A 10,471-nucleotide genomic window follows, 5' to 3' on the forward strand; every position below is an offset into this window, starting at 1 on the left:
TGTTTGCTCAATTACCCTAAATGGTTGTATGTATACACGATTATAAACCCACATTTTACGAGAGGGTTTTTTTTGTTTTTTTTTTTTTGACATAGATAAATCTTACAGTTCATAAATGAAGAAATTCAGTAATTCACAAACTTATTACTTCATATCTCTATTATATAAGCCAGCTCCTGAGGGTATTTACGTAAATTAACTTTTCGTGTCCCCCATCAAAATGTCTAAAACACCCCTTACTCTTTCCTGTCAAACCCTTCTCAGATCACTCTCACTCCTTCCTCCGCCGCTTCATGGTCTTATCTTCGGTCCTCTCTCCTCTAAGAAAAGTAAAGAATCATGTATTTCTCTCTCCTTTTTTTATCGATCTTTCTGCATTTCTCAAGAGTTTTAATCATTCACCTCCGATTCTATGCAACTCTCAAACCGTTCGCCGTCTTCTTCATCTTCTTCATCGTCCATGCTTCGACGATTCTGATTCGAGAGATGTGGTCGGCAAATCTTCCGGTTGTTCGACACCTCTGCTGCCATCACGTCTACAAAATGTTGCTACATCCACCGCCGATTCAGTGGTGGTATTTTTCTCTCTCCTTCTCTCTCTAACTTTGTAGGGTTTATTTGTTCTTGAAATTCAGCATTAACTTGATTGATTTTTCCTTAGCAAACAATTAATTTAATTCTATCTTTCAATGTTGTAATTAGGTTATTTATTTTGAGAAAATTCATTTACGAATTTTCAAATTGGGGTTTTGATTTTTGAGCGAAACAATATTCAAATTAGAGTTTTTAAATTGCATCTATTAGATGACAAATTTATTAGCTTGAATTCGAAAATTATTATTTTATGTTTGGCATCAATCAATTATTTTGGGATCGCATGAGGCTAGGGTTTTTGAAAAATTCGGCGCTGATTTTCTAATTTTTGGCATCTATTTTGTTTCTTTGTTTAGATTAGTTCATTCTTTGAATGGGAAATTGGAAAAAAAAAAAAAAACATTGGTGATAATTTTGAGATAAGGCATGTTTATTGAATGAATGTGGGAAAATCTGTGGTTTATTTTCAGCTTTGGTTAGTCGATGAATTGACTGCAATATAGTTGAAGTAGTCTTGAATTACGAAGTTTTCAACATTTGTTCTTTGGCTGAGTGTGTGTGTTTTCAGGTACCTGCAGAGGTTCCTGTTGTGGAGAAACAACGGTGGGTCCTAAACGATTTCAAAATCGGAAAGCCTCTCGGTCGAGGAAAGTTTGGCCATGTCTACTTGGCTAGAGAGAAGAGAGTATGTCATTTTAACTTATTCTTATTTTTGTGTCACTGTTTGTTCAATTGGGAAATTTAATTGTATTGTTTATCTGGTGATGTCGTTGGAACAATAAATAATCTTAAAATTATAGGCTAATGTTAAAATGGAAGCTATTCAGGGAAAAGGAGGATTAATACTCCCTAACACAGTAGCTTTTAGCTTTTATTATGTTAAGTTAAAATTGATAGAAATTTAACCAATTACCTTAAAATCCAACATTAAACGACAAAGATGGGGAGGGGCATTTCAGTATACTGTGATAATACATGGATTTGATCTTATTTTAGTGATGGGATATGTTTATTCCTGCAGTGCTGCTGATTGGAAGTTTGGAGCAAAGCAGTTTGTTAAAATGCTCCCTAATAAGGTACATGTTCATTGTAAGGATGTTTCTCGCTTTTGTTATTTTTGTTTTATGCTATTTTGTTGTAGTAGATATATGTAGTTGTTTTAATATGGCAAGGCTTTCAATTTGATTTGTTGAAGGATGTCTGTTTCGAATTTCCGAATTTCCTAATGCCCTTTTGGTTTTTGATTGGTAATTGTATGTTTGTAACTGAATGGACTTTTGATTTTTGATAGTTTTGTTTTGTTTTTTTTTGTTTTTTTTTTTACAGCTTTTGATAGTTTTGTTGTTGATGCTGAATTTGTAAAGAAGAATTCATGGCCTGAATTTGTAAAGAAGAATTCATGGCCTGAACTTGCTCTATTGTTTCCACTTCTCATCAGGTAAATTTGCTCTATTATTTCCACTTCTTGGTTCTCTAATTTTACACGAGTACTTTTTTATCGAGGTTATTATGATTGTGATCACGATGTTCTGTATTTGCTGCTTTGGATGAAATTCCAATACAATTTTCATATTCAATTGATCAATTGAAAATTTAAAATGAAATATTTAAGATTTTAAGCAAAAGGTGAGAACTTTTTCCCCTAATTAACTACTCCGTTTGTTCAATTCTTATCATTAGTTACCATGATTATAAACTGGGCTTTGAATCATTAGTTACAATTACCATGATTCTTATCATTAGTTATCAACCTCTACAGATGCGCAATGAAGGCTTTGAATCAGAAAGTTAACCTAATCGGCATTATCACGAAGTACGGAGCTCCTACTCACATCCTTGAATTTCTTTTGATAGAAAGCAGAGTTTTTTTGGCTGTTTTTCTTGCTTGGTTTTTTTTTGGGACTAAGGCTTTGTTGTTGTTGTTATACCTAAAATGTTGGCTATGATGAATAAAAGGCCGGACTTACGGCTGCCCCCTTAATTGGGTTTGGTAGTAGATTGATGATTAAGTCTGAGTATGGGTTTTCTGAGCCAGATTTATGTTGGTTTTCGATGTCGATTTTTTATTTTGAATTCTTGGATTAATGATTAGGATTATTTAATAAACCCTTTCATGAATAGCTTCAGCATAATTTGAGAGAGGGGAAACATACTTGGGTTGCACCAATACGGATTTTCGGCTACTCTTGCTTTCCTCATTGTCTATTTGGGTTTTCAGGTATGTACGCCGACTTCTCTTTAATTACTAAAATTCAGTCACTTTATATTTGAATTTTTGAATTAATTTGTGATTTTTTTCTGATTTTGTGTGATTATTTTCTGAATTTATGAGTTAATTTATGGTTATTTCTGAATTTTTGAATTAATTTGTGATTTGAAATAAAGAGATACTTTAGATATTTATCAACTAGTGAGGAGAGACATATGCTAATACGTTGTATACCGTTTGATTATTTGAAGAAAAGAAGACAGACAAACTATATGCAATGCATTTCCTTGAACAAAACAATAAAGCAACCCTTCTTATGTATAGGTAACATCCATTTTCTACCACGATTCACATCAATTAAAGTGAGATTAGTATTCAGCTTTCGTTTAACCAACAACGTGTTGTACTGTAATAGGAGTAACTCGATGCAATTAAGGTTTACAGTTAAGCTTTAACTTTAGGTCGCGATTCAGCATCTGATGTTGGGTATGACAATGAAATCAGTTCAGACCAATAGTCCATGCTACCATCCTTTTCAGATACTGTATTACCGACATTCTTCACCTTCTTTGAATTATTAGGTGAATCACATAGCATTTCAGGTGACGAATAAGATAAAGCTATGGGTGATTTTCGGGTCGCATCTCTAACACTATCCTTCACAAGCATATTCTCAGCCGTATAATTTCATAATTTGGTGCAGCTAATCATGCATGCATCTCTATCTCTTTGCTATATGATAATCCAGATTTCCTTCTGTTTTTTGGATGAGAATGTATTAGCTAATCAACCTATGCAGAATTTCGTTTAGCTAATCTCATGCATGTTTACTCAAATTTCTAGCCACAAAGCCACAAACTGCTGCTGCTCACTCTGCTCTGCTGCTGTTGCTGCTGCTGCTGCTTAATCTGCTCACTCTGCAAGAAAGCATGCAATTCTGGTTCAACCTGCATCAAGAACTTAGGAAGCATGCATTATGTTCTAGAGTAAATTATTGCATATTCAATTATTTGTTAATCATGCTGTCATTTGGTTGATTGCAAACTTTGCTTTGAAAAAAGCTGTAGAGTGTTTTTCGAAGAGTTTGAAGCTCATAAATAGGGTTAATGAAACAAAATGGAGTACCTCTTAGGTACATGATGAAATTTTGGAATTTATATTTTGGTACTAAGATTTAGATTCTTTGTCATGTAAACGTATGATTACTCTGTTTCACTATTTAGATGTATAACCTTAATTTTTTAAAATACGAACTTTGTGAACATTTTTTATTCTAATGTTTATATTTAGTGGATGTAATACAATTTTAAAGTTTTTATGTAATTTCGCACGCATATATCGCCTGCATAAAATACTAGTAACAAACTAAAGGAACTTTACTACGGAGTACGGAGTAACTCTTACAAACTATATTAAGCATTTAAGCCCAAAATATTAAGAGCCGCACTCTTTGTAGGAGAATTTAATGAACAATTCGAGTTTTATTAAAGGTTCCCTAAGTATATATTCGGGACAAACGAGACATGTATACTAAGGGCAGTTTGATAAATTCATGCACTTAAGGACGCCAAAGGTTGAACATTCAAGGATAAATGATGTACGCTTAAAATTAAACGATGTATATTCAAAAGTAAATGCTGGATAAAATCACAAATGGTGTACCCTCTCCATCCTTTTAGGTTCGACTGACATTTGTGCCTGTACTATCTCAAATTATGTATTTGTAAAGATATTAAGAAATTTGACGAATTTAAGGGCATATGTTATAACTGAAGTAAAGAAAGATTAAATAACGTAAATAAAGAACGTAAAGATTTAACGTGGTTCACCAACAATGTGTTAGCTATGTCCACGGGCTGAGGGGAAGAAAGTTTTATTGATCTTGAGGAGTACAAATTACAGAATACAACTAGGTTATGACCTACATTGTTTATATAGTACTCTCTATACGGATGCGGAAAAGCCCAGAAAATAGGCCCAAAATGGATAACCCTAGTCTATAACAGCGAGATCCCCGTGTTGGGGCGTTGCAGTAAGGGGATTGACCGATTCAAGGCATTATTCTAACAAATCTCCACCTTGATTTGAATCCTCTTACAAATAACAATTGTACCAGATGCACCATAATAATGCCAGATGTATCAGAAGCTCCTCTACCTCAGATTTTGCCCTCAGAAAGGGCAATTAACAACTTCTAACATTTTGCAAGTCCCAACAATATTGAAACTTGCTATGTGGAACCGGCTTGGTGAACATATCGGGTGGGTTATCAGCAGTACCCACTTTGTTCACCTTAATTCTCTTCTCACTTCTAAGAAAATGTTACCTTATATCAATGTGCTTAGTCCTCTCATGATGAACTTGATCCTTAGCTAAACAGATTGCACTGAGACTGTCACAATACACTATAGCCTGATCATGATATAGACCCAAATCACTGACCAATCCTTTCAACCAGATTCCCTCAACATATGTTTTCCCTTCCTTCTTCTTGTAGACCCATTTACATGTGACGATTTTTCTGTCTCGAGGTCGTTTGGTTAATTCCCAAGTCTTATTCTTATGAAGTGACTCCATCTCATCTCCTATTGCAGCAAGCCACTGGGTAGACTCAGTACATGTAACTGCGCGCTTCATTGTAGGTGGATGGCTCATCAGAGTCAAGATCCACCTCTTCAACAACATGTAGTGCATAGGCCACCATATCTTCAAAATCATATATATAATTAGCTCTCTTTGATCGATCAAGAGCCAAATTGTGTTGATTCGCTACTAGTAATGAAGGAACTGAGGGTTCTGATTCTGACTGTGGTTGTTGACCTTCATGTTATGGTTCACTCTCATCTAGAGTGATTCGCTGCTCCACCTATTTCTCAACACTACCACTTTATGACACAACAATAGACTTCACAGTAGGGATAAACATAGAATTTTTATCAAAGACTATATTTCTACTTAATATAACCATATTTTCAGATAGGGACCAGATTCTATACTCTTTAACCCCGTCCTCATAACCTACAAATACTCTCTTTTTAGCTTGTGGCTCTAATTTACCCTCATTTACATGATAATAAACATTAAACAGTACAACCAAAAGCTCTTAAACTAAAATAATCAACGGGCTTACCAGACCACACCTCAATAGGAGTTTTGAGATGTATGCCTGTGTGAGGTCCACGATTATCAGATAACATGCTCTACTAACCACTTCTTCCCATAATCTTCTAGTTAGTCCAACATTAAAGAGTATGCACCTAGCTCTCTCCAGAAGTGTCTGATTCATACGTTCGGCTACACCATTCTGTTGTGGTGTACCCCTGACTGTATGATGCCTTCCAATCCCTTTATTCTTGCAGAACTCATCGAACTCAGACCAGTAAAATTCCAAGCCATTATCAGTTCAAAACCTTTTGATCTTCTTCCCTGTTTGATTCTCCACTAATGCCTTCCACTGCCTGAAATTTTTAAAGGCTTCACTTTTATGCTTCATAGTGAACACCCAAGTCATCCGTGAGAAGTCATCACTCATTGAAACAAAATATCTGTGACCCCCTAAAAATTCCACCCGGGAAGGACCCCAACAATCAAAATGAATGTAATCAAGTGTGTCTTTTGTTCTGTGTATAGCTTTAGGAAACTTGATGCGATATAACTTCTCAAAAATAGAATGTTCACATAATTCAAGATCTGTGACCTTGTGGCCACAAAGAAAATCCGCTTTTGACAGAATTTGCATCCCTCTTGCACTCATGTGATCAAGCCTCATATGCCATAAATTGGTCATGTTTTCCTTATCAATCTCCGAGGATGCAACAACAACAAAACCTGGTAACGTAGAACCTTGAAGAAAATACAAGGTACCACGTTTTACACCTTTCAGAACCACATTCGAACCCTTGCAAACATGTAAAACTCCACCTTCACCTTGAAAACTGAAACCCTTGTTGTCTAACATACTCAAAGATATCAAATACTTTGTCATAAGTGGAATATGCCTAACATCATTCAATGTGCATAACTTACCATCATGTGTCGGAATTTTAATCGAGCCTACTACAACCACCTTACAAACATAACTATTAGCCACAGAAATATTGCCACCGTCTACTTGCTCGTAGATTGTAAACCACTCCCTGCGCGGACATATATGGTAAGACGCTCCAGAATCAAGGGTCCTTACATCATTATGATGCGTGTTCTCATAAGCAGCTAGAGTAATATCCTCTTCAGAATTGGTAACAGCTACAACATCAGTACTTGACGATTTATCATGTTGCCTCTTCTTCTTGAGACAATCAGATTTCCAGTGTCCCTTCTCCATACAGTAATTACAGACATCATTAGGTTTAGACCCATAGAAATGGTTTCTTGAATTTCTTCTTCACCGAATTTCCATGTCCATAACTCTGACTGGCTACTAACCCAACAACATGATTATCTACACCAGTCGCCCTATGGCACAGCTCTCTAGTATGGAGGGACGATCTAACCTCCTCTACAAAAATAGTATCTCTACCAAAAATAAACGATTGCACGAAATTTTCATACGATAATGGTAAAGAAACTAACAGAATTAAAGCAGCATCCTCATCTTTAATTTAACATCAATATTACGTAATTCTAATAAAATTATGTTTTAAGTGATCTCGGAGAGGCATACCTTCATGCATTCGCAGACTGAACAGACGTTGCTTCAAAAGAAACTTATTGGTTAAGGATTTTATCATATACATACCCTCGAGCTTAACCCACAGACCTTGCGCGGTTTCCTCCTCCGCGACCTCGGCGATGATATCGTCAGTAAGACACAACATAATCGTCGAGTGTGCCTTCTCTTCCTGAACGACCATCTCATCGGTGATTGAATCTGCCGCCTTATTGTTTCAACAAGGCTCACATCTTGATCCGCCATAAACTGAAACTATTACTGACGGTAAATTTCTCGATCTTCACGTTAATACCAGACATCTTTCTCAACGAAATTTCAAACCCTAGAACAGATCCTGCTCTGATACCAGTTTTTTTTATAACGGAAGCAATTCAAAGAAAGATTAAATAACGTAAATAACGAACGCAAAGATTTAACGTGGTTCACTATCAATGTGTTAGCTACGTCCACATGCAGAGGGGAGGGAATTTTTATTGATCTTAAGGAGTACATATTACAGAATATAACTAGGTTATGACCTAGAGAGTTATATAGTACTTTCTACACGGATGCGGAAAAACCCATAAAATAGGCTCAAAACAGATAAATGTGGTCCAGAACAACGAGATCCCCATGTTGAGACGTTGCAGTAAGGGGATTGACTGATTCAAGACATTAATACCTAGTATTTAAAAAGAGAAACCAATTACCATTCTTTTCCATGTGTCAATCTACTTTTGGTTGCCATGTGTCACTCTACTACTTCGTATTTTGTTTGCCATGTGTTTTTCAACTCTCTTTTAAGTGACCAGTAACTTAATGCACTTCTTGCTCTTCACATTTTCTATTTGATATTTTAATTACACTTCCTCTTGGGCTTCATATTCTCCCTGTAACATACTTCACGTTAAATCTTTGCGTTCGTTATTTACGTTATTTAATCTTTCTTTGAATTGCTTCCGTTATAAAAAAAACTGGTATCAGTTTCTCAACACGTTTTCCTATTCTTTTTTTCTCTTTGTGTGCAACAGAAGCTGAAAATTGAGAAGGACGGTCCTCATGGTTCGCAACTAGCTGAGAATTGGGATATAAAGTTTGAAGAATTTGAAAACATCAAAGAAGTAATTATAAGGCATGGATTCGTTGTGGACGCTATCGGATTTGTGATAGCAAAGCCGTGTGGGCTCGTGACCACTAATATGTTTGGTGGCAAAGGCGGAGATGAATCCAAGGTACGTAACACTTATTTGTCTATCGCAATTCTAAAAGGCAAATTAAACCGATGAGTTGTTGATCAGTTAAAACTGAAATTTGGGAACAATAGCTTCTAAGTTCGAATCCTTCCATTTGTTTTTAGATACATTTAGTCGTGTCACTCATTCTTACTAGAAGAAATAACAATTCTATAAAACAAATAATTTTAGTTCATTGTTTTTTTAGATCACACTCAAATATGAAGAGCGTATAACACATATAAGTGGGATCACAAATTTTTATTTACAAGGGTTGTACAATAAATATTGTACACCGGAGTAAAAGTTAACTCAAAATACGTAAAAGTTAAGCTTATATATGTAAAAGTTATCTATTTTTTAGTGATAAATTTTTTCATTTCAATAAAACTTATTTTTTCAAAATCACTAATAATGTATAAAATTAATCATTGAATGTTTATCTATCAATTTTTTTTTACTAATATAAAAGTTAATCAAAACTAAATTAAAGTTACAAAAAAATGGATAAAAGTTATCTTGGTGTACAATAAATTTATTGTACACCTTGTGCGCGCAAGACCTTTTGAAGTGGGATATATGGAGATTATGGACACCTAATTGATCAACGAATCATTGCCTTGCTGAAGATACACACCAATTTGTGTCCTACTGGTTACGGGCCCTTTGGAAATGCAAACGATGTCAAAAATGTTGGTGTCTTTTTATCGCCACCATTGCCATCTAGCCGTCGTATTGTGGGACTTTTCGGACGACACGGTAGATATCTCGAGTCCATTGGAACTCATCTTGAAAAGGTATGAACAACCTTTTATTGTTAAAGGTTTTTATTTTTATTTTTATTTTTCTTAAGAGTATTTTTGTTTGTTTGATCATGTATGACTTTGTTAGATTATACAACTTTGTAAACTTAATTGTACAATCTTCTCACCAAAATGTCCCACACGTTTTCAACATGGTTAAATTCAACTAAATTCTTACATAAAAAATTTAGGAGAATTCTGTAATACTGTATCTAAAATTCTAAATCACTAAATGTGTAAATACGTTAAAAAGTTTTCCTACTTTGATCATATGAGTACTAAACAGAATGATTACATGGAATGGCAAAAGTATACTGATAACACATTTGTTGATAAGGGTTTTATTTATATTTATATTTTTATCATTGTATAATTTAAAATATATATTGATGAAGGTTTTCTTTTCTTTTTCTTTTTTTAGAAAAAAACGTATTTTTCCGTACAAACTAATGATATTTTTTTTTTTTTTAAAAGGTAAGAAAAAGGAACTTAGGTACCCCTTCGCACAAGGGTGTAGCCTAAGTAGTCACTCTGTACAATTTCGTCTAACTTGGGGCTGGAGTTCGGGAAAATACACATAGGATTACAAATAAGATGACCTATATTCACAAACTAATGATATTACTCCGTATCTTTTTGTAAAATGCAGGTGTAATCCCATTCCTTATTGTGCTATTGAGTATTTGGTACTTGAATTCCAGAAAAGCACCCAACATCCAGATCGAATTGAATCACAAACTTTTTATTATTAACTTGAGTAAATTATTGTTAAGTTGCCTCTGCGCTACTAACTTGAGTAAATTATTAACTTGAGTATTTTGTAAATTATCAATTCATGTTTTGGATTGTGTTTTATTGACTTTAATCATGTTAAAGAGTTGGGTGATGATAAAGGTCGCAAGTTGATACAGTTTTTAGTTGTCGCAATTTTACGTGTCGGAATTTAATTGATACATATAGGCGCCACGTAAGTTATGCGTCA

The 10,471-nt window shown here is 34.7% G+C and overlaps 1 long non-coding RNA gene and 1 other non-coding gene across 2 annotated transcripts; both read left to right on the forward strand.

The window, feature by feature from the left end:
* The first annotated feature begins 161 nt into the window (after positions 1-161).
* Positions 162-4,092, forward strand: LOC130466060 (uncharacterized). Its single transcript, XR_008926079.1, has 7 exons — positions 162-575; positions 1,163-1,279; positions 1,616-1,670; positions 1,921-2,032; positions 2,354-2,407; positions 2,716-2,812; positions 3,647-4,092. It is a non-coding gene; the product is annotated as an uncharacterized lncRNA (long non-coding RNA).
* LOC130466682 (small nucleolar RNA snoR113) lies at positions 2,532-2,629 on the forward strand. The gene has a single exon (XR_008926851.1). It is a non-coding gene; the product is annotated as a small nucleolar RNA snoR113 (small nucleolar RNA).
* Positions 4,093-10,471: the final 6,379 nt, after the last annotated feature.

This window comes from Spinacia oleracea, chromosome 1 (assembly GCF_020520425.1).
Source record: "Spinacia oleracea cultivar Varoflay chromosome 1, BTI_SOV_V1, whole genome shotgun sequence".
Classification (NCBI taxonomy): Eukaryota; Viridiplantae; Streptophyta; class Magnoliopsida; order Caryophyllales; family Amaranthaceae; genus Spinacia; species Spinacia oleracea.